The sequence below is a fragment of the Uranotaenia lowii genome, chromosome 3, assembly GCF_029784155.1.
Source record: "Uranotaenia lowii strain MFRU-FL chromosome 3, ASM2978415v1, whole genome shotgun sequence".
Taxonomy (NCBI): domain Eukaryota; kingdom Metazoa; phylum Arthropoda; class Insecta; order Diptera; family Culicidae; genus Uranotaenia; species Uranotaenia lowii.
In genome coordinates this window covers 76,011,765-76,037,051 of record NC_073693.1, presented here as the reverse complement: position 1 = coordinate 76,037,051, position 25,287 = coordinate 76,011,765, and positions in this window count along the sequence as shown.

Genomic DNA, 25,287 nt, shown 5'->3' with positions numbered 1-25,287 from the left:
CCAACCTGGATCGCAACAATGGGTGCGAAAACAAGTAAGTAGATAAAAACGCAACCAATCAAAACATCTAAAATACCGACCGAAATAGCAACTTGTGGTGGGCTTGGTCTAAGGCGTAATAAAGTGTCATAAAGTAATCGGATATTTCTATTGGCGGTAGCACTTTCTTCCTTTTTGGCTAGGGAGTTTGTTAAGGTTCTCTTGTCTCATCTACAAGCTCGTTTAACTGCTTTTTTCAGCACCGCATTTCATAAGTGAGCGGCTGCTTGGCTGTGCCGGTACAAACCTGCTCATTTCCGACTTTCGTCTTTCTCCGAACGTCGACCATCCTAAGGGTTTCATTTGACATCCATTAACTTTTTCTTCCGCACACTTTCCCTACAAGCTGTAGGATACAGATGAACCGTAGGAGAATTAAATAGCTCAAAGTAAAGGTTAAAGATTTTGATCAAAATACACATCCAATTGAATGTTCTTTTATGAGCGTGTAAAAGGCTTTTGTTGAAACGGTTAGGAAAGAGAGAGATGAAAGGGTCAGTCGATTAACGAATTTTGGCGTGAACGGACGCGAGTGCATCAAACCAATTGATATCTTTCGGAAGATTCAATCGATGAATCCGACACAAGCCAACGAATGAACCTCCTATCGGCAGCTGAATCATAGGGTTTGCGGATGATGAAGTCTTCTTGGCTAGAGGCTCCTAGACAGCGGAGCTACAGCTATTTGCCACAGTAGCTATTCAGGCAGTGGAAAGCTGAATGCACTCCAAGTGCCTGCGTCTAGCGTCCGGAACATCTTTTCCAAAGCCGCTTGCGTAGTGGCGGGTATCATACCCATCTCGGTGGGATAGCTTAGCGACAGGAATGGAGACCCATTGATCGGATGAAGACGTGGTGATGTGCTTCATAAAGTACCACTATCGGTTTGGACATGTGGCTTCGCCATATTACCCAGATTGTGGTGACGAAGAGGAGACACATGTGGCATTTGCCTGTCTGAAGTTTGCGGCGGTGGGGCCCGAAACGTCAGTAGACAATGTGGTACAGAGGATGTGGCTTTTGGCATGCGGTCAGCGATGGGATCACCTGGATCATGACTGGCCTGAAGAAGAGCTGGAGTCAACGGCAGTTCGCGAACGGTGTAGGATGACTCCATCACCGGAGAGGATCTTAGTAGTTCGTGCGTAGGGTTCTCCACCTTCGGAGAGTATCTGAGTAGTGCGGTTCCCAACGATCAAAGCTGCGGGAATAAGATTTTACCTTCTGCGCAGTAAAAATTGTTGGAAAGGGTTATTTAACGATTGGGGAATACCCATGGGTAACGTCGGCTGAGCCATTTGAATCGGTGTAGGAAGACGTCTTCGTCGAGAATCATCCGAGTAGTTGCGTGTGCTGTGACAGGCGTGAGTCTAGGATAAGCTACTCTCGATCACATTACGAACATAAAGGTGGCAAACCTTGAGTCCCTGGTATAAAAGGTCAGACCTCGAGTCGGGCAGAAAAGAGAGATCAAGCCTAGAGTCTTCAGGAGGAGAGGTTTGTGTGGTCAACCCCGAGTCTTTACGATAAGAGGTCGGATCTCGAGTCATAAGGTTTATATTAGAATCTCGAGTCATTGCGTGGAGATGTTGGTTCTCAAGTCTTAAGAAGAGAGTTCAAATTTCGAGTCTTAATGATGAGAGGTATAGCTGAAAGTTGTTGCGTCTATGTGTATTGCCTTGAAGCGCACTTTAAAGGATAGTGTGTTGAACAGTTTGAGGTGGGAACTAGGTCTGCGTGGAGTTTTAGTAGATGGAGATTAGGGAATAAGAGGTATACACGAGTCTTCCCATTGTACCCATAGCCTCATGCTCTGCGAAGTAGTTCCACCTCCCCTTGGTGTGCAGAGTGGAAACGTGTCTACAGACTTGTCGCCTGAAGGCGTACGGTCGAGAGAACTACACGTCACACTTGGTGCAGTCAGCCCGCCGACGAGCTGCGTGCCGAGTGTGGCAAAAACGTGGTGCGACTGGGCACCTTGGTACCAGTGCTCAGTTGCAAGAGGGAGGGTCGAAACGTGTATCGGGTAGTCGCGAACCCGATATGCGAGACGACCAAATGATCGAGCGGGTTTTGGTCGAATTCGGGTGGTCCTAGCCCTGATTTGCGGATATGACCGACTAACGACGAGCAGAGGGGCCTTATGCCGAGATATATGGCGCCCAGTAAATGGGCCTCAGAATGAGTCTCGAAGAGTCGAGACGGAGAACAGGATAGGTGTGTGGTTATCTCCAGACCCGAGGAGAGGCGAGTTGTTCTCGTCTCGAATTGGGTCAAGAGACGTTCCGAATGAGGGCCCTCGAGACACGAGGAGAGGTGGGTATTGACGCCTCAAATTGTGTCAAGAGGAGTGTGAGAGGGTCTTGAGCCACGAGGAGAGGTGGGTCAAGACGTCTCGAATTGTGGCAAGAGGCCGTATGTGCGACTCGAGTCACGAGTAGTGGCGAACGGACTGCCAATCCGTGCGTCGTGAAACGTGACAAAGAGTGGATGAAGATTGCTGGTGTAGCACGTATAAAAACCAGTATTTGCCGTGGAGCGCATTGCGCGAGTATGGTCTCCCATGTCGGGTATAGCCTTCGTTGCAGGTCCGGATGGGAATTATAGCCAGAGGCCCCAGGTGGACTTTATGGCGTAGAGATACTTAGTATCATGAGTCGTCCCATGGACCCAGAGTAGCAAACTGGGGGGACGCGGTGGCTCGCCGTGCCTTCGAATGCAATCCGTAAAAAGGATTTACCACCTGGGTGATCAACTAATAAAAAAAAACCCATAGACCAAGAGTTACAAAATGGGAGGGCGCAATGGCTCGCCGTGCCTTGGGATACAATCCGTAAACCGGGATTTTCCACCTGTGGCTACAAACTAAAAAAAAAATTTCCCGAGTGAACCTTAGCTCACCGTGCATTCTTGATTCCACACCACTACTGTTCTAGGACTGTTTCGTCTGTCGGGAGTTCCGAGGCTCACTGATTTGTGCTGCTCTACGTATACCCTTTACACCTTTGGATTCTACAACCGACGGTCGTTGTACCGATATCTGACTTTCTCCTCTTGCCGTTGGACATTTACAAGTCTCATTCGTATCTAGCCAAGGACGAGGAGATGGTCAGATGCAATGTTTGCGCTTCGCTTGTTGGGGACATCAAGAAGGCTCCTCCTCCATTTTTGGCTGATGCAGATTTGGTCAATTTGATTTTCTGTTCGGCCATCTCGGGATACCCAATTGACCTTATGTGCTGGTCGATGGGGAAAGAACGATCTACCAATCACCATGTTGTTGTAGCCACAAAATTCTACAAACCGCTCTCCGTTTTCGTTCATCTGCCCTAGACCATGGCGCCCCATGATGCGCTCAAGGTCCTGATTGTCGGAGCCAATCTTTGCGTTGAAGTCGCCCAAATGGAATTGACTGTTACCCTTCGGAGTTTTCTCAACCACGCTATTCAGTTGACTGTAAAACTGCTCTTTCTCCTGCAAATCGGCTACGTCAGTTGGCGCATAACATCGGTCCATTGGAAGGTTTCTAACCCGTGTTCTGAATCTGGCTAAGATAATTCTTTCCTTTATCGGTTCCCATCTAATGAGGGCCGCATAGGCCTGCGGGCTTAATAGGAAACCAACTCCTCTCTCGCGAGTAGCGTGTTCTCCTCGTATGCCAGAGTAATGCAGTACTTGCCCGGACTGTGTCTTGTTTTCTTCAGTGTTATGCCAACGGACTCGCTCAGTCCAAATATTTCAGGCTTGAGGCAGCTAACCTCTCTAGCAAGTTGTGCCAGCTTGCCTTATTGGGCAAGGTTTTAAATGTTACATGCCCGTGTTTTCATCCTGAAAGTCGTTTCCAAAGGTCCAGGTCGGTCGTTTCTTATGGATTCCGTTAAAATTTAACATATCGTGAGCAGTAGGTTGCTAGCCTTAGGTGATTGGAGGTTGGGAGCACGATCTCCACTAAGGTTACTTGCACCCCAGCTGGCACCACGGAGAAGTATTCAAATTCATATTCAGCATGATGATTTTAATGTTTTTTTTTTAAACCAAAAAGCCCGCAGAGATTAGGACTTTCATTTAAAATTATTAAAAGAATGCTTGAAAATCCTAAAAACACTTCTATGCGTAACATTTTAAATTCATAAAATCCTTATTGCATCCACTTAAACCCGAAACTAAACAAAAATTACTCGATACATTCAAAGGTCCTTAATAATGGACAACTAGTTTTCGTCCATCCAATTTCCAAAGAATGATGCCTCTTTTAACTCCTCCCATCCCAACAACCATGAAGGTGGCTTCCAATATTTAAAAACCTTCTTTATGGCCGTCACACATATAAATAAGCCCACCCTATTTTAGTTTTGCAAGAGAACACCCCTCTGCCATGCCATGACACTCTTGAGCCGGCAGCATCAGCAACACAACAAAGACTGTAATGCCATAAATTTACTGATTTTCAATCTTTTAAAGTAATTGAAAACTTCCTTTCCACGCCATGATGGCCCTGGTTGGTGCCTTTGCCTTAGCTCGGTCCTCTCTACTCCATATGGTAAGTGGAGCAAGAGCATCCATTCAAAGCCTCCGCCGGATCGGATCTGTTTTGAATACTTACATGTTTGTGGATCTGAATGGGGTTGGGGGTGAAGGCTCATTCATGACACAATAGATATCCTACAGCCGAAAGGACCTGCCAGAAGATTTTTTTCTCTTTCTTCGTTCCTGTCGTTGAGTGAACATCTCTCGACATTTATCCTTCCTGCCTGCCTGAAAAGCATATGGGTTTACATTGGGAGGCAATGCCCGGGCCAATAAATTTTGACTCTCAACAGATTCGATAAGTTGTTGGATGCGTAATCCGGAATTCGTGATGATCTCAACAGTTTTTTTCCTTCTCAGGATGGAAAACTAGCTGAAGGAGTTGACCTGGTTCGAACAAAGTTAGAAAAAACTTTCTTGAAAGGTTGATTTGATTTTAGGTATATTGGAGAAAAAAGATAAGTCGAAAAATAAGCTTTTGAGCAGCATGAGGCTGGCTTACTTCCTTTGCCTTAAGCAAAAGTTTTTCAAGTTCAAATCCTTCAAATTCGAAAAACGATGTTGATTAAACTTTTTCTTAAGGCAAAGGAAGAAAATTGTTTTGAAATCGGTTGACTACAAAACTTAGATGAACTTGAAGATTCTTGTTGAATTCTCCAAATTACGGATTCAGTATTTATGAAACTTTTTTCGGACGAATGAAACTCAGTAAGGCTGTCTCAACAATATAACAACAAAAGCCTCAAAAGATCAACCATAACTTGCGTCATCGAACATGAAAGCACATCAATAAAAAAAACCCGGAACAGATTGATGATTGAAATTCCCATGAAAAGACGCTCGAGGACCAGGGGGCTTTTCTGGAAATCATCGGCACTTTGACCAATCTGGACCGAGAACTTGAGTCTGTCAGCAGTTCCCATTGCTGGACACCTTCCACCGCAAAATTCTACCCCAGAAGATCTAGGCTTTGATTTTCCGTTCGTTTTTTTCGTTTCTTCTTTACCATCCAACTTTTTCCCATTGCGTTGCTTATCTTTCGGTAGGATTTTCCCGGGGATCAGTAAGAGACGGTTCGTTTTCTTCGGAACGGAAACAGTCAATTCAGCAAAACACTTTAGCATTGTTTGCATCACTTTTATATCCTGTTGAGCGATTCATCCACAAGCCGTTAATCCTTCGGCCGAGTAATGCCAGGAAATGAAATATCGCTTCACACTTGCTGCTCAAGAAACAGGGTTGATAGTAGGATTCTGAAAAGTTCAGAAAACATATTTATCTTTATCAAATGTTTTAAAGAATTCCACAAGGAAATAAAAATAACGTATTTCAGGAGTGCAAAGAATATTAGAACTACAGTTGTGTTCAAGAGAATTGCAGGGCCACCACTCGAAAAAGAAGACTATTATAGAATTGTTTTCTTGTTTTGTTAACGGATTTGAAGTAATATATTTTTTTCCATTTTGAGAAATCCTACACGCTGAGCTATGGATTTTTTAAAACTACTGTATATTCCTGTAACTTAGTAGGAAGAACTGCCTCATGGAGCACCCCACCTCTAGGGTTGGTTTAGTGACAAAATTTTTGCTATAACATTTTTGCTTGAAAATTGCATAAATAAAGAATAGTAAAAAATAGTGCTACTAGTAACATTTTATTATTTGGGTTTAAATTATTTCATATTAATTGTTATTCACTTAAAATAATCACTTTTAAAAATAAGTCCAAACGTGTTAAATTTTTTGTAGCTTTGAAAAACAAATAAGGGATCTTCAAGGCTTTCTTTGCATGAAAAACTTGTTTCGGTTTCAAATCAGAAGTATTCTCAACTCTTGTAAACTCGATACATTCAGATCTTTGTTTAAATCTTCGTTTTTGAAGTATCTACAATAAAATTAATGTTTAACAACAAACCAAAAAAAATATATTTACAGCTGAATTTTCCTGAAACTGAAGGTAAATTAAAAGTTGTTTTATCAACATTTAGAATTAAAGCAGATATACTTGAACCGATATACACCACTTAACGAGAAATCGGGAGACACGCATAGCGCTATCTGGCGACAGAAATGGAAGTATTACGCTGTGATTTTTTTCGGAGCTTTGATTAGAGATGCCAGGTGTCCTGATTTCTCAATTGCCAATAGCAAAAAATGTGGCGTAGCATATAGAAAAGGCGGAAGTAAAATGAGTACTTTTTGAATAAATATGAATAATTAACAGCGCATATTCTTACAATTCTTAAAACGAAACTTGAAACACATTCTAGGTCTTTTTTAAGCTTTATCAGTTCATTTGCGCACCGGTAAGTTCTAAACTGGTTTACATTTTTGCCACTGGTGACGCTCCGATAGGTGTTGTTTTTTTTGTTGTTGCTATTTTCTTTTGTAAATTTTTCCTAGACACTTTAGCACTTGTCAAATCAGGAGCTTGTCGGTATTCAAATATGGCTCCTGGCTTGCTTTTACAATACCAATAAATAAGCAAGTGTCAAAATTGAGTGTTATTATAGCTTTGACACCTGACCGCTGCTGATACTCTTATACATCGTGATTGTAATATTACTTTCGATTTTGCGCAAAGTTTAAAAAAAAAAAGAATGAAAAAGGAACATGTTATTAGACTCAAAAACTTTAAGGTCAAGCATTCGTAATAAATGACTTATTTATTATGACTTCATAAATAACTTAAAACACATTGATTTACGACACTTGCGATAAAATCTGCCAGTACAAATTTTAGACTTTTGCGTTGCAAATTTCCGCCAGCACTTAACGAGAAAACAAACTAACTACATATTCTTAATCAAACATTTGCGCCTTTTAGTTTCTTTAAATCGAATTCCGTAAAATTTATTTCATCTTTGCGTATGACGATGACATATTCAAGTGTCATACAAATAAGCGGAAGCTTAATAAAAATTTTAAAACTTAGCTAAAATAAATATAGATTAAGAAATAAAAAATTGGAAATTCAAAAATGATTATTTTTAATTTTTCCTAGTTATTTTAAATAGTTTTTTTGTGTTTAGGATTATCGTTTGTTTTGTAATAGTAAAGAATAATAAGAACCTTTCATTTCAAAACCAATGTACATGCCATTCGGAACATGAGATGAATTTTTATTTAATTTCGTCACATTCCATGGTGGGAACACAATTTTTCCTTCCAATAAATAACAAATGACATGATGCTTAATGTGCACACAATTTTCGTGTAAATAAAATGTCCTTAAATTTTGTTTTATTCTTGATAATCGTTTTTGTGAGACTTTTTCAGCTTTGATTTTTTATTTGTTTAGATTTTCGTTTTGCGTTCACGTGCACAAATAAATGATGGGAAAACATTAAGAAATATATCGCATTCCGATTATTCATTGAGAATCGAAAGAGTTTTTTTTAATTATTTCAGTTCAATTGATTTAAATTTGGGGAAAAAAAACAATTCTGTTGCACACATTTGTCTAAATAAATTAAAAAAAACAATTTGTGCCCTTTCAAAATGATAATCTGGAGCTGCCAAAATGCTGATTAGGGATATCGTCCGAACATATTTTCATCACTTTTTTGTTTTGTTTAGGAACACATGCAAAATAAATTATGCTCATTTGAGAAATGAATTCAAAATTCGCACAACCAGCCTTCACTTCTTTCATGTTTTTCAGAAGATATGTCACAAGTCTCTTAGGCATAATTCCATAGCCTTTTGTGTTTTTGGAGCACTGGCATTTCGGAAACGAGAAAAGAAGATAGATAGGGAAATACGGAAATAAAAAGAATTATAGAAGAAGACCAATAGCTTTTAGGAAAAGGTTTACTTCAAACATGTAGTCAAAGTCTATCACAGCCAGCACATCTCTTCGGAAACCATTTGTTAGCATTAATTTTTTAATCAATTCATTAATTATAAACATTTGAAGGAGATTATTTTCATGTTATTGCTGGATAAAAGCTCGGTATAATATCCTTTGACCTAAGTTCTGGATTTGATAAATGATTCAACAAACTTTATAGTTTGATAATGACCAACCAATTGGTTTGAAAATGTTCATTTATTAACAAGAAACATCTAGCATGAGACAACAACAATACCATTTTTAAATACGACTCGTTTAAAAAAAACCCATTTTTTGCCAAATTGAAAAGCGACACCCGTCATCTAGTAAAGCGAAAATAACGAAATTTCTACGTAAATATTTTTTTCCTTAAATATTATTATTTAGTAAAATTTTTATTAACAGTAAAGCAGTTTTTTCTATTCTGACCGATTGAAATTAAAAAATTTTTCTTAAAAAACACTTTATGCGCATCCAAATCTATGTATCTTTTGAAACAATCATATAAGGAAGGTAACTGAAAGTAATTACTCTGTTCCATATTTTGTTCTGAAATATTTACAAGTATGGAATGGAGATATTTGCTTAAACCCCTTTTTGTTTGATTGTTGATTCACTAAAATTTTTATGGTGCAAGAATAGAATCAATCAATTTCATTTATTATAACTGGCATCCCTGATCAAGTCGAGTCGGAATACACGCTATTCACAAGTTAGACGAATTTCTCGAGTTAGTGCTTTCATTTTGTCCGCTAGATGATGCTGATGGTGTCGCCATCTCATTATATGAAAAAAATAAGTGTGATGAATATTGGTTTCAATTGTATTTGATTAAAGTTGAGATTTTTCAGATCCAGATCTAATTTTATAAAAGAGGTTTTCTCCTTTTTTGTGTTTTGTTTTGGGAAATTTTTAATTTTAATTCCGAATCTGAATTCTGCATTTGAAACCTGAATAAAAATTTCGTATTCCTAATTTGAAGTCGATTTCTGAATCTTAATTCCAAACAAAAAATTCCAATTTTTATGAACAGAACAGACAGAATCCCGTACCAGAAATTAGGCTTATCTTTTGTGTCGTAACAAAAGTTAAATGTAAAATATCGTTTTTTTTTATTATTTTTCCATGATAAAGACATAATTTTTAAGTGTTTGAAATAAATTTTTTGACAATAAAAAACCATAAGTGATGATAAATTTAAAACTTTGTCTTACTTCTTCATATTATACTAAACTGCCAAAAAAATAAAGTTTGAAAAAAAACCCAATCAGTATTTGATTTTTTTTATGGCTCAGGGGGGAGTTGTGCTCAATAACTAGGAGAAAAGAGGTGGAATGTGAAAAAAGTTTGAAAACCACTGATTAAGTTTTTTCCTATCAGTTCTTGTTTTCGAGATAACTTTGAAAAATAGATAAAAATTCATTAAATTGAAGCTATAGGACATTATCATTATTTTGAAAATAAAGGTTTCAATTCAATGTTCAATTTCATCGAAGACCGCGAGTTCTAATAATTTTGGAACAAAAGTAATTGAAGTTTTGTTTTGGTTATTATTTTTCTTAATCTCAAATGAATGGGAATTTTTACCAATTTTTTTTTGACCTCATTGAATCTTAATATAAGGTTTCGCAGTCTTCAACAAAGTGGTTTGTGAATTCCAGATAGGGTAGAGGCTCCTAAGACAACGGCGTAAGGAAGCTTTTTTCATTAGTTCAATAGAAGTTCCTTCCATGTTGGTTTAAAACTGTCATTCATTCATTGAACTATATTTTTAATATTGTGTTATGAAATTATGCTGGAAATAGATCAATCCATTACGTACTTTTGAGACAATTAATAATTTATTTTCCACATTCAAGTTCCCTCATTGTCGTACCAGGTCCTTACTTCCGTCGTACAAGGAGACCGAAGTTGTCTCAATTTATTCCACCCTCTTCAGGAATAAATTAAAAAAATGCGGTTGCGGTTCATGCAATTGGCATTAGCTTACTTCAAATGGATCAACCGCGCAGCATTATAGCAAATTATCTCTCAAGTAACCAGTCGCTATAAGCCATGAAACTAGGAATGCTTTATTGTAGAAAGGTCTACCATTGCTTGGCTAATGCATCTGCAGGCAGCAAAATATTATACCTTCTATTGAATTCTACCGAAATTGTCTCAAACTTTTCCTCCCTCATAAGGGATAAATTTTGCGGTTGCGGTTCATGCAAATGCTATTATTTACTTCGCACGGATCAACCGCGCAGGATAACTACAAAGTTCGAATGAGATCTAAGTCGCAATAAAATGGTCTTGCCAAGAAATCTCAAGGTAGCGTTATTGAAGCAAGGTCCCATTGCTTGGCTGAGGCAATTGCAGGCAGCACAATATTGGACCTTATAAATTGAATCCACCCTGCAAATGTGTTTTGTACCAACACACTCTCCAACAGACAGGGCTGCCATGATGCAGGATTTGTCTGTAAAATAAGATTTTATAACATTCATACAGATATATTCCACAAATTTCAATGCACAAATTTACACAGAAACTGCACATATTTAAAGAACATTAACATTTTTAATAGTACTATATGTTTTTTCTACGTAATGAGACTGAATAGTAAGACATTTGAGGAGAGACAGAATCACTCTTGCGTTTTGTCAACATGTGAATTTTTATCCATGTGGGAACCCTGGCGAAGGATATCGAAACAAAGCAACGCCACGTTGATGCGTGTGATGCGCATTAGACTGGTTCAGCTCATCTATTCGTGTTTTTTTACGAGCGATAAAAGTTTTTGCAAAAATGTTTTTTTTTTGGAAATTGACGTTTCGTTATTCTAACATTTTGTTGTTGTCAAGGTTGCAAATAAGAAATCAGTTAAATGCAAGTTTTTGGGAAATGACGTAAAGGTATTCAACTAAAATTAAACTTTTCGACTTTTTTCATTTAAACTGTAATATGTGAAAAACGACAAAACATCTTTTGTTGCAAATTCACTGAGAATATAGAAAAATGAAGCAAACATGAGTCAAGTTTCAAAACTTATATGGTAGGAATCAGAACATAGGCAGTTTTGATTTTGTTGGATTTTGAACGACTTTATGTACAAAAAATCATATCTACCGATTTTTTATCTCAACTTGTATTGAGATCCAAACCAGAGACTCATGAATTCTAATTTCAAAATTTTAATGATCCATTCATACAAATTTTCTTGTCATTTTGACTAACAACAGAAATTAATTGCATTATTTTTCCATGCATCGTTACAATTCAGTAGAAATCGAGGTTTTCTGTGCAAGAGTTCAAATGATTTCCTCGAGTAGTTATTGATTCCAATTCAAAGAATCTCTGAAAACTGGAGAAGTTTTAGTTTTAGTTTTCAAGGATCTCTCAGTGACCACTCCGTAGAGCAAAGCGTTTGGTCGTATGTGAGATATTGCAGTTTGAATGAAAGAAGTTCAAAAAGTCTTATTTTCATAGAATTGATGTGTCTTATGTTTCGAATACTTAAGAAAATGTTCGATGTCATCAGATAATAACACCAAAAAAAAAATCAAATCTTAAAATATAAAATTTTAAAGAAACAATGTCATTAAGTAGTAGTAAATAATTTGTAAAACACCAACCACTTAGCTTAAAAAAGCCATCAATTCTTTGCTCATTTAAAACCATGCATTATAAGCAATGCTGAATACACTCAAGTAATTTAATAATATAAATAGACTTTTTGCACTTATATCCCAGCGTATTTAGTTCCCAGGTTGAATGGGGTCAAATAAACAAAATTACTTGGAAATCAATTATGTTTATTCTTTATGAGTCCGACTGTGGTAAGCAAAAATAGTAAAAATGAACCGATCTAATTCCAATTATTACAAAACGGTTCCCTATGCTTGTCGTAAAATTACGACGAATTATGGGATCCGAGCGATTCGATTTCAATCGAAAATTGACAAATTTACATAAATCAGATTAGTTTGAGATCATTTTTCTAATTTAATTTCAACATTTTTCTGTTGGATTTTATGATTTTGATCGTTACAGGCATTGATAGGAAGCGTTGAAGCAAAGAAACACGTTCACTGCAAAAAATCAACACTTATTGTTTATGTTCCTTCACATATAAGCTCATAAATATCTGCTACTATGTGATTCAAATAAGTTTTATGTTTAAAGTTTTAGCTTATATGTAATCGAAATATGATGTTCATTGGTTGACACATAGATTTTATGACCATCATCTTTGAAAAATTTCACACTTGCAAGATGGCTACGATTGAGAAAAAAAACACGTGGTGCTTATGATGGAAACTTTATTGAGCTTATTCTGGTACTTAAGGTAACTATTTTACATATAAAAAACTCCGAAAAGATTGTTTATCATGCAAAAACTACAAAGTGCATGATTATATTTCTATCTCTCTCCCACAGCGAATATTGGCGGCTGGCGCAGATCGTGGATGGCCCAACCAAAATGGAACGCTGGATACGGATTCGGTAAACAAATCTCGGATCGTGAGCCACCGGAAGGAACCGTTTGGCGTAAAAATTAGTTTAAAATAAATAAATTGTGTGCTCAAAAGTCTGATCAATCCAACATTCATATAATTGGGAATTAAAAAAAATCACAATAGTCCATCTCATTTTTAAACACCCAAATTATAGCCTACTTTTAGGCGTTTTTCTCATATATGTGCAATTTTATAATTTTTATGTGTCGCACATAAGGCTGAAATATTTCTTGAATCCATGTGAGACGCATATATTTTATGTGGGAGGCAAATTGCAAAAATCTATATAGGCAGACACATACCCCTAATGTGTGGAATTTTTGCAGTGTTGGAGATCACTAAGTTCGTCTTTCAATATGGCGGAGTGCGCCAATAATTCATTTCACCTCGCGATTTCAAAATCAAATATCTCAAAAAAAATTCAATGCGTAAGTTTATCATGTGAAGTAGCTTAATAAAGTGGAAAGTGATTTTTCGGCTCTTAAACATGCATTTATGAATTAAGACGAATCAGAGGGATACGACGGAGGATGGTGCCCCTACCCTACATGTATCATAAGGTTGCCAGAAATTTTCCAGCACGTATCCAGGCTGAACAAACCGGGCATTTTTTTTTTTATAAAAACCTGGCAAAATTCGAGCATTTGTTTTCACAAGTGACGACCATAAATTCGGGCAATATCCGGGCAAATTTTTTCAAAACCCAAATATTTCTCAACAAAAATCGTGCACCAATTTTCTTTCTTTTCATCAAAACTCATCGACGGATTTTGAATCGCATTTTTGGCTTTCAAAAAACCTTTCAAGATTATTTTTATAAAACTTGCTCAGAAAGTTTCGTTTTGGAGGCGTTCGTTTTTTTTTTGTATGATTTGCTAAATAAAGTGAATAAATCCGGGCAAAATCCGAACATTTTTCAATGAAATCCGGGCAACCGGGCCGGGACGGACTGTTCCCAAAATTTGTATTAATTATTCTGGTAAACCCAGATAAAACCGGGCAATCTGGCAACCTTAATGTATCAGATTTGAACGTCGAGTAACTCCGCGATATTGACAAATAAACACAATTTTACAGCTGCAATATAACAATACTGCATGGAAATATTTCTAAAGTAAAATACCTACACTAAGTTTTCAGCTTATTAAAAATTAAAAATTCGGATATGATCCTTGACATCCTTGATGAGCCTTAACCGTAGTTGCCGGTAAACTGCTTCCCTCCAACGCATAATTTGAACTTTAAGGGCATTTTGACAGTGTTTGCATACTTTTCCGTCACTCACGCACAGAATTGTTTTTGAATAATCAACTGTTTTGCCAGCTATCCGTTTTAAAATGATGGATATTAAAAGAAATAGTGAAAAATATTTTTTTTTCATTTTCTCTTGCATCGTAAATAGGTTAAAAACGCTTTAGTTTTAGAGTTACAAAAAAAGGTCGGATAGTTCTTTTTGCAGGCAACAGAATGCTGTCAAAATTGTGTTTGTCCGATAGCTAGAAAATTTGATATTAGCAAAAGAAAGTGCCCTTTTTCTGAATGAACTAAGCTTTATCTTTAATTTCACTCTCAGCCAATTTATATTAGATTTTTTTTTTTCCTAATTAACACAGAATCCACAGATTTTCATATATTTTAAAACTTTTTAAATTTTTCATTTTCAAAAAAAAATTAAATTTGGATTTTTAAGACTAATTCATGAAAAGGTTCAAATATTTTTAATGGAAACTAATATTTTTGTAAAATTTTACCAAATATTTTAATTTTTGACATAAATTTCTGAAAAAATTGTAAAAAGGTTCCACTATCTACCTAATGACTTCGATATTGAAAAAAAAAAGAGATAATCAATTTTGAAATATTTTACAGCTTACTGAACAATACTGAAAAAAAATTATAAAAAAAACTTTGTCACCTTATACAGACTCGTATGCATAAGAGGATTAAATAAAAGTTTTTAAATATAGAGGAAGAAGTTTTATATTAAAAAAGGAATTCCATGCCCAAGTCTTTTAAGAACCCCATTGTTTTTTAAACTTTACAATACTAAAAGATTTACAGTTTTTACATTTATTTGTGGTGCCTTTTTCAAAATTTTACATTAATAGTGTTTGAAAAATTAAAACAAACACTTGTCGCAAAATGTTTGGAATATTTTGACTTCACCAGAACTTTGAAACATGTTTCCACAACTTTCGTCTTTAAGTGCAAGCCACCAAAATAACCATAAAACAGGTACGAAAAAGCTAACTAATCCATTTTAATGGTTTTGCTAAACTTGAAACTTATGCCACAGAAATAACGTACGACATATTATTGGACGCGACACTTAACGTTATAACTAACGGAAAAAAATTGACCGGAAATCTTCCTGTAGATGGTCAACATCGAGCCCGGTTGACAAAAAAGGTAAATTTATTCAATTCCTTTTTCCGTTTGTATAAACTTAAGTGTCGTTTCCTGTAATACGTCGTGTGTTATTTGTGTCTAACTCAGCCTTATCTGAAATTCGTTCTATGCAGCTCATAATTTAAGTTCTTATTTACATTTTCAAGTTTTAACACACATCTTTATGATCTTCTATTCAGCTTCCAGCGATCTTTTTATTTAGTTTCCAAAAATCGTAAAATGAGCAGAAAAATCTCTCTCAATTTTACCGTAGCCATCAGATCAGTGGTTCTTTAACTTTATACATTCACCCCTCCCTAGCTCAATAAATTAGAGCTCACCGCCTGCTTGGGAATATTTTCGAACAAATTTGCATAGAAATAAAACAAAAATTGATAGCACTGGGCACTTTCACCGCCCCTTAAAGGCTCTTAACCACTTTGAAAATCACTGCGTCATATCACCTTCTCTTGAGTATTAAGGCAGGAACAAATTTCAATTTCTTCCTTTGTCACCTCCCCCCTCGACTTTTTCAAAAAACCCGAAGGGGGAAATAAATAAAGTTTGAAGTATTTTATGTAAATTTCGAAAAAAAGTTCCAGTAGCCGAAAGATTACAGGACCAAAAAACTAAATTTGGGAAGATAAGAGTTATTTCATCTTTTGTACTCTTGATTTTGTTGAATTTTTGACCTTCGTGGTGACAATCGAACATGCTAACACAAGACCATATCACCATACCATATCTGTTTTGTCGTTTGGGCATGAAAACTTGCCATGTGCAAACTTCAAACTATGCAACACCTCAAAGAACACCTTGAAAATGTACATGAAATGCGTTTAACGTAGGGTTACCATATTCTGCAACGCCAAATAGAGTACACTGAGAAATATTTTCAAAATTGTAATGACAAACGCCATTTATTCAACACCATGATGTTTTAAGTCATTTTTTGCAAGACATGTGACTTAATTGACAATTGCTCAGTATTTTAAGTTGGATTATTCAAAGTTTTCGATTTTATACTGAGGAAGCACACCAAACTTGATAAAAAAAACTACATTTTCAAAAGAATTTTTCAGAAGCGTATTTCTTCAATCTTCAAAAACATGATTGCTGATTCGATCGCTTTTGATTTGTGCCTTATGCTATGTAAGTTGTTGTTATGCATATTGCCTACTGTTCAGGAGTTCATTGCATACTGAAGATAACTAGTTTTGAACGAAAAATCCAGATTAAAATCGTGAATGTGCTCGTTATTTCTTGCGTAGGAAGCCAAACTTTGAAACATTTAACAGAAGAAACAAAACTGAAGTGTTGTGCAACGAAAGCATAAAAAGTTGGATTTTTTTTTGTATTTATAAGAAAGCAATCTTCATGTATCGGAAGAAATAAGATAATTTATATGAGAAAATTTCATTTATTTCCTTTCACCAAAAAAAAGAGTACATTTGGTAAAATTTTACAAAATGAAGAGTACGCTAATTTTTCGAACGAAAAAGAGTACATGTACTCTCAAAAGAGTACGTATGGTATCCCTAGTTTAACGTCGATTTCTGGGGTTGCATTGACAAAAAAAATCATTAAAAATTGACTTCCTAGGGCTGGGAAATTTTTCTGATTTTGAAACAATTGCCTGAAATAAAGGCATAAAAAATATTTTCGTATAAAACGAAAATTAAGAATTGGTCCTATGAACCACCTCTGAGGCCCATCCTGCTCTTCAAGAATCTGCTTTGCTTTCGTCGGTGGTTTTTCGTAAATTTTCCCCTTCTGTTCTTCCCTGTTTTTCTGGTGGCAGGACTCTCAACTTTTGTTATCAGTCACCGCAGTCACACCGGCCAAGGAAATAAAATTGGCAAAACGAGATTTTTGCGGTACCGGCAGAAGACCGAATGGAAGAAGAAGAAAAATACTTGGAAGGGGTAAGAACACTTGAAAAGTATTCGCAAAAAGTGGAAATCTGAAGAAAACTACCGTTGTGGGTTGGGAGGGAAAAATCAAAATGAGGAAGAGGACGAAAAGTGGAATATCCGTGTCGTCAACCGGGAGTCATAGTGAAGTGACATCGGGGATTTGTGTGGGGATAATTCTTTGCTAGGTCGGTTTTTCTTCTGTGGATTTCAACCCAGGGGATTTCTATTTTTTTTCTGTCAGATTTTTCTACCCGTCGACCGGATGAGCATTGGTGCGATAATTTCTGGAACGTGTCCTATTACTGAACAATTTGATGAAAGTCGACCGCTTTGGCGGATTAAACCAGCAATTGGCTTTTCGATTGCTCGATCATTTTGTAGCAAAAATAGGAAGAAAGCCTTATTCGATTATTTGGGCGTTGTTAAATCTTTTTAGTATTTTTTAATCTATTTAAGGTTCTCGATGGATTATTAATAAATCAACATTCAACCTTAACATTATTCTTTTTGAATACTTTCTGAATTTTTTATGTTGACTCAAATAAAAAAGTTATCGAATTATTTTACTGCTCCTGCTTCACCCTTAATCAAATTCCTTCCCTAGTCTCAACGTACGTACAGCTAAGCGCCCAAACAATGTCGATTCGACTCATTTGTCATAACGAAGGAAAATTTGAATTCGAACAAATGATCCAAATTAGCCTGCAGGCCTGGGAGGCAATTAAAACGTTCTTATTGAGAATTGGTTGAACTCATGCATTCAAACCAGAAGCCCGATTAATGAGCCAATTATGATTGGTCTTTATTTTCTTGGTTGTTGAAAAGAACTGCCTATCCCGGTACTGGAAGGGGATCGCAAGCCCAATTCTAGAGACAGCAACAGCAACAAACCAACAACAGTAAAGTGCACCCTGATTGTGAGTCATGAATAATTTGCGGAATTTAGCTGAGATTTTTCTTGCTGTTTTACTCCCACAGAATGCTGCCTACAGAAACTCCCTCCAACATAATTGATGCTAATTGTACAACTATTTTGATCAATGATTTATCTCTATTGAGTCAGAAAACATCGGATTTATTTATGTTAAACAAAATTTTGGGGAATAAAAATAAATTTATAACCCTTCAAATGTAGCTTTATTTTAATTTAGATTTTTCAATTTTCAATCAAGTTCTGTTCTCATAAGAAGACAACCTCGGAATTTAAAGTTTTCTAGATTTTGTATCTTATGTTTTTAAATTTTAAAATAAATTTTATAAATTAAATACACTTATTTCGAACGATTTTGTCTTTTTTTTTTTAATTTTACCAGGTTTGTTATTTTCATCATTGATGTCATTTTTGTCATTTTTGTCATTTTTGTCATTTTTGTCATTTTTGTCATTTTTGTCATTTCTGTCATTTTTGTCATTTTTGTCATTTTTGTCATTTTTGTCATTTTTGTCATTTTTGTCATTTTTGTCGTTTTTGTCATTTTTGTCATTTTTGTCATTTTTGTCATTTTTGTCATTTTTGTCATTTTTGTAATTTTTGTCATTTTTGTCATTTTTGTCATTTTTGTCATTTTTGTAATTTTTGTCATTTTTGTCATTTTTGTCATTTTTGTCATTTTTGTCATTTTTGTCATTTTTGTCATTTTTGTCATTTTTGTCATTTTTGTCATTTTTGTCATTTTTGTCATTTTTGTCATTTTTGTCATTTTTGTCATTTTTGTCATTTTTGTCATTTTTGTCATTTTTGTCATTTTTGTCATTTTTGTCATTTTTGTCATTTTTGTCATTTTTGTCATTTTTGTAATTTTTGTCATTTTTGTCATTTTTGTCATTTTTGTCATTTTTGTCATTTTTGTCATTTTTGTCATTTTTGTCATTTTTGTCATTTTTGTCATTTTTGTCATTTTTGTCGTTTTTGTCATTTTTGTCATTTTTGTCATTTTTGTCATTTTTGTCATTTTTGTCATTTTTGTCATTTTTGTCATTTTTGTCATTTTTGTCATTTTTGTCATTTTTGTCATTTTTGTCATTTTTGTCATTTTTGTCATTTTTGTCATTTTTGTCATTTTTGTCATTTTTGTCACTTTTGTCATTTTTGTCATTTTTGTCATTTTTGTCATTTTTGTCATTTTTGTCATTTTTGTCATTTTTGTCATTTTTGTCATTTTTGTCATTTTTGTCATTTTTGTCATTTTTGTCATTTTTGTCATTTTTGTCATTTTTGTCATTTTTGTCATTTTTGTCATTTTTGTCATTTTTGTCATTTTTGTCATTTTTGTCATTTTTGTCATTTTTGTCATTTTTGTCATTTTTGTCATTTTTGTCATTTTTGTCATTTTTGTCATTTTTGTCATTTTTGTCATTTTTGTCATTTTTGTCATTTTTGTCATTTTTGTCATTTTTGTCATTTTTGTCATTTTTGTCATTTTTGTCATTTTTGTCATTTTTGTCATTTTTGTCATTTTTGTCATTTTTGTCATTTTTGTCATTTTTGTCATTTTTGTCATTTTTGTCATTTTTGTCATTTTTGTCATTTTTGTCATTTTTGTCATTTTTGTCATTTTTGTCATTTTTGTCATTTTTGTCATTTTTGTCATTTTTGTCATTTTTGTCATTTTTGTCATTTTTGTCATTTTTGTCATTTTTGTCATTTTTGTCATTTTTGTCATTTTTGTCATTTTTGTCATTTTTGTCATTTTTGTCATTTTTGTCATTTTTGTCATTTTTGTCATTTTTGTCATTTTTGTCATTTTTGTCATTTTTGTCATTTTTGTCATTTTTGTCATTTTTGTCATTTTTGTCATTTTTGTCATTTTTGTCATTTTTGTCATTTTTGTCATTTTTGTCATTTTTGTCATTTTTGTCATTTTTGTCATTTTTGTCATTTTTGTCATTTTTGTCATTTTTGTCATTTTTGTCATTTTTGTCATTTTTGTCATTTTTGTCATTTTTGTCATTTTTGTCATTTTTGTCATTTTTGTCATTTTTGTCATTTTTGTCATTTTTGTCATTTTTGTCATTTTTGTCATTTTTGTCATTTTTGTCATTTTTGTCATTTTTGTCATTTTTGTCATTTTTGTCATTTTTGTCATTTTTGTCATTTTTGTCATTTTTGTCATTTTTGTCATTTTTGTCATTTTTGTCATTTTTGTCATTTTTGTCATTTTTGTCATTTTTGTCATTTTTGTCATTTTTGTCATTTTTGTCATTTTTGTCATTTTTGTCATTTTTGTCATTTTTGTCATTTTTGTCATTTTTGTCATTTTTGTCATTTTTGTCATTTTTGTCATTTTTGTCATTTTTGTCATTTTTGTCATTTTTGTCATTTTTGTCATTTTTGTCATTTTTGTCATTTTTGTCATTTTTGTCATTTTTGTCATTTTTGTCATTTTTGTCATTTTTGTCATTTTTGTCATTTTTGTCATTTTTGTCATTTTTGTCATTTTTGTCATTTTTGTCATTTTTGTCATTTTTGTCATTTTTGTCATTTTTGTCATTTTTGTCATTTTTGTCATTTTTGTCATTTTTGTCATTTTTGTCATTTTTGTCATTTTTGTCATTTTTGTCATTTTTGTCATTTTTGTCATTTTTGTCATTTTTGTCATTTTTGTCATTTTTGTCATTTTTGTCATTTTTGTCATTTTTGTCATTTTTGTCATTTTTGTCATTTTTGTCATTTTTGTCATTTTTGTCATTTTTGTCATTTTTGTCATTTTTGTCATTTTTGTCATTTTTGTCATTTTTGTCATTTTTGTCATTTTTGTCATTTTTGTCATTTTTGTCATTTTTGTCATTTTTGTCATTTTTGTCATTTTTGTCATTTTTGTCATTTTTGTCATTTTTGTCATTTTTGTCATTTTTGTCATTTTTGTCATTTTTGTCATTTTTGTCATTTTTGTCATTTTTGTCATTTTTGTCATTTTTGTCATTTTTGTCATTTTTGTCATTTTTGTCATTTTTGTCATTTTTGTCATTTTTGTCATTTTTGTCATTTTTGTCATTTTTGTCATTTTTGTCATTTTTGTCATTTTTGTCATTTTTGTCATTTTTGTCATTTTTGTCATTTTTGTCATTTTTGTCATTTTTGTCATTTTTGTCATTTTTGTCATTTTTGTCATTTTTGTCATTTTTGTCATTTTTGTCATTTTTGTCATTTTTGTCATTTTTGTCATTTTTGTCATTTTTGTCATTTTTGTCATTTTTGTCATTTTTGTCATTTTTGTCATTTTTGTCATTTTTGTCATTTTTGTCATTTTTGTCATTTTTGTCATTTTTGTCATTTTTGTCATTTTTGTCATTTTTGTCATTTTTGTCATTTTTGTCATTTTTGTCATTTTTGTCATTTTTGTCATTTTTGTCATTTTTGTCATTTTTGTCATTTTTGTCATTTTTGTCATTTTTGTCATTTTTGTCATTTTTGTCATTTTTGTCATTTTTGTCATTTTTGTCATTTTTGTCATTTTTGTCATTTTTGTCATTTTTGTCATTTTTGTCATTTTTGTCATTTTTGTCATTTTTGTCATTTTTGTCATTTTTGTCATTTTTGTCATTTTTGTCATTTTTGTCATTTTTGTCATTTTTGTCATTTTTGTCATTTTTGTCATTTTTGTCATTTTTGTCATTTTTGTCATTTTTGTCATTTTTGTCATTTTTGTCATTTTTGTCATTTTTGTCATTTTTGTCATTTTTGTCATTTTTGTCATTTTTGTCATTTTTGTCATTTTTGTCATTTTTGTCATTTTTGTCATTTTTGTCATTTTTGTCATTTTTGTCATTTTTGTCATTTTTGTCATTTTTGTCATTTTTGTCATTTTTGTCATTTTTGTCATTTTTGTCATTTTTGTCATTTTTGTCATTTTTGTCATTTTTGTCATTTTTGTCATTTTTGTCATTTTTGTCATTTTTGTCATTTTTGTCATTTTTGTCATTTTTGTCATTTTTGTCATTTTTGTCATTTTTGTCATTTTTGTCATTTTTGTCATTTTTGTCATTTTTGTCATTTTTGTCATTTTTGTCATTTTTGTCATTTTTGTCATTTTTGTCATTTTTGTCATTTTTGTCATTTTTGTCATTTTTGTCATTTTTGTCATTTTTGTCATTTTTGTCATTTTTGTCATTTTTGTCATTTTTGTCATTTTTGTCATTTTTGTCATTTTTGTCATTTTTGTCATTTTTGTCATTTTTGTCATTTTTGTCATTTTTGTCATTTTTGTCATTTTTGTCATTTTTGTCATTTTTGTCATTTTTGTCATTTTTGTCATTTTTGTCATTTTTGTCATTTTTGTCATTTTTGTCATTTTTGTCATTTTTGTCATTTTTGTCATTTTTGTCATTTTTGTCATTTTTGTCATTTTTGTCATTTTTGTCATTTTTGTCATTTTTGTCATTTTTGTCATTTTTGTCATTTTTGTCATTTTTGTCATTTTTGTCATTTTTGTCATTTTTGTCATTTTTGTCATTTTTGTCATTTTTGTCATTTTTGTCATTTTTGTCATTTTTGTCATTTTTGTCATTTTTGTCATTTTTGTCATTTTTGTCATTTTTGTCATTTTTGTCATTTTTGTCATTTTTGTCATTTTTGTCATTTTTGTCATTTTTGTCATTTTTGTCATTTTTGTCATTTTTGTCATTTTTGTCATTTTTGTCATTTTTGTCATTTTTGTCATTTTTGTCATTTTTGTCATTTTTGTCATTTTTGTCATTTTTGTCATTTTTGTCATTTTTGTCATTTTTGTCATTTTTGTCATTTTTGTCATTTTTGTCATTTTTGTCATTTTTGTCATTTTTGTCATTTTTGTCATTTTTGTCATTTTTGTCATTTTTGTCATTTTTGTCATTTTTGTCATTTTTGTCATTTTTGTCATTTTTGTCATTTTTGTCATTTTTGTCATTTTTGTCATTTTTGTCATTTTTGTCATTTTTGTCATTTTTGTCATTTTTGTCATTTTTGTCATTTTTGTCATTTTTGTCATTTTTGTCATTTTTGTCATTTTTGTCATTTTTGTCATTTTTGTCATTTTTGTCATTTTTGTCATTTTTGTCATTTTTGTCATTTTTGTCATTTTTGTCATTTTTGTCATTTTTGTCATTTTTGTCATTTTTGTCATTTTTGTCATTTTTGTCATTTTTGTCATTTTTGTCATTTTTGTCATTTTTGTCATTTTTGTCATTTTTGTCATTTTTGTCATTTTTGTCATTTTTGTCATTTTTGTCATTTTTGTCATTTTTGTCATTTTTGTCATTTTTGTCATTTTTGTCATTTTTGTCATTTTTGTCATTTTTGTCATTTTTGTCATTTTTGTCATTTTTGTCATTTTTGTCATTTTTGTCATTTTTGTCATTTTTGTCATTTTTGTCATTTTTGTCATTTTTGTCATTTTTGTCATTTTTGTCATTTTTGTCATTTTTGTCATTTTTGTCATTTTTGTCATTTTTGTCATTTTTGTCATTTTTGTCATTTTTGTCATTTTTGTCATTTTTGTCATTTTTGTCATTTTTGTCATTTTTGTCATTTTTGTCATTTTTGTCATTTTTGTCATTTTTGTCATTTTTGTCATTTTTGTCATTTTTGTCATTTTTGTCATTTTTGTCATTTTTGTCATTTTTGTCATTTTTGTCATTTTTGTCATTTTTGTCATTTTTGTCATTTTTGTCATTTTTGTCATTTTTGTCATTTTTGTCATTTTTGTCATTTTTGTCATTTTTGTCATTTTTGTCATTTTTGTCATTTTTGTCATTTTTGTCATTTTTGTCATTTTTGTCATTTTTGTCATTTTTGTCATTTTTGTCATTTTTGTCATTTTTGTCATTTTTGTCATTTTTGTCATTTTTGTCATTTTTGTCATTTTTGTCATTTTTGTCATTTTTGTCATTTTTGTCATTTTTGTCATTTTTGTCATTTTTGTCATTTTTGTCATTTTTGTCATTTTTGTCATTTTTGTCATTTTTGTCATTTTTGTCATTTTTGTCATTTTTGTCATTTTTGTCATTTTTGTCATTTTTGTCATTTTTGTCATTTTTGTCATTTTTGTCATTTTTGTCATTTTTGTCATTTTTGTCATTTTTGTCATTTTTGTCATTTTTGTCATTTTTGTCATTTTTGTCATTTTTGTCATTTTTGTCATTTTTGTCATTTTTGTCATTTTTGTCATTTTTGTCATTTTTGTCATTTTTGTCATTTTTGTCATTTTTGTCATTTTTGTCATTTTTGTCATTTTTGTCATTTTTGTCATTTTTGTCATTTTTGTCATTTTTGTCATTTTTGTCATTTTTGTCATTTTTGTCATTTTTGTCATTTTTGTCATTTTTTGTCATTTTTGTCATTTTTGTCATTTTTGTCATTTTTGTCATTTTTGTCATTTTTGTCATTTTTGTCATTTTTGTCATTTTTGTCATTTTTGTCATTTTTGTCATTTTTGTCATTTTTGTCATTTTTGTCATTTTTGTCATTTTTGTCATTTTTGTCATTTTTGTCATTTTTGTCATTTTTGTCATTTTTGTCATTTTTGTCATTTTTGTCATTTTTGTCATTTTTGTCATTTTTGTCATTTTTGTCATTTTTGTCATTTTTGTCATTTTTGTCATTTTTGTCATTTTTGTCATTTTTGTCATTTTTGTCATTTTTGTCATTTTTGTCATTTTTGTCATTTTTGTCATTTTTGTCATTTTTGTCATTTTTGTCATTTTTGTCATTTTTGTCATTTTTGTCATTTTTGTCATTTTTGTCATTTTTGTCATTTTTGTCATTTTTGTCATTTTTGTCATTTTTGTCATTTTTGTCATTTTTGTCATTTTTGTCATTTTTGTCATTTTTGTCATTTTTGTCATTTTTGTCATTTTTGTCATTTTTGTCATTTTTGTCATTTTTGTCATTTTTGTCATTTTTGTCATTTTTGTCATTTTTGTCATTTTTGTCATTTTTGTCATTTTTGTCATTTTTGTCATTTTTGTCATTTTTGTCATTTTTGTCATTTTTGTCATTTTTGTCATTTTTGTCATTTTTGTCATTTTTGTCATTTTTGTCATTTTTGTCATTTTTGTCATTTTTGTCATTTTTGTCATTTTTGTCATTTTTGTCATTTTTGTCA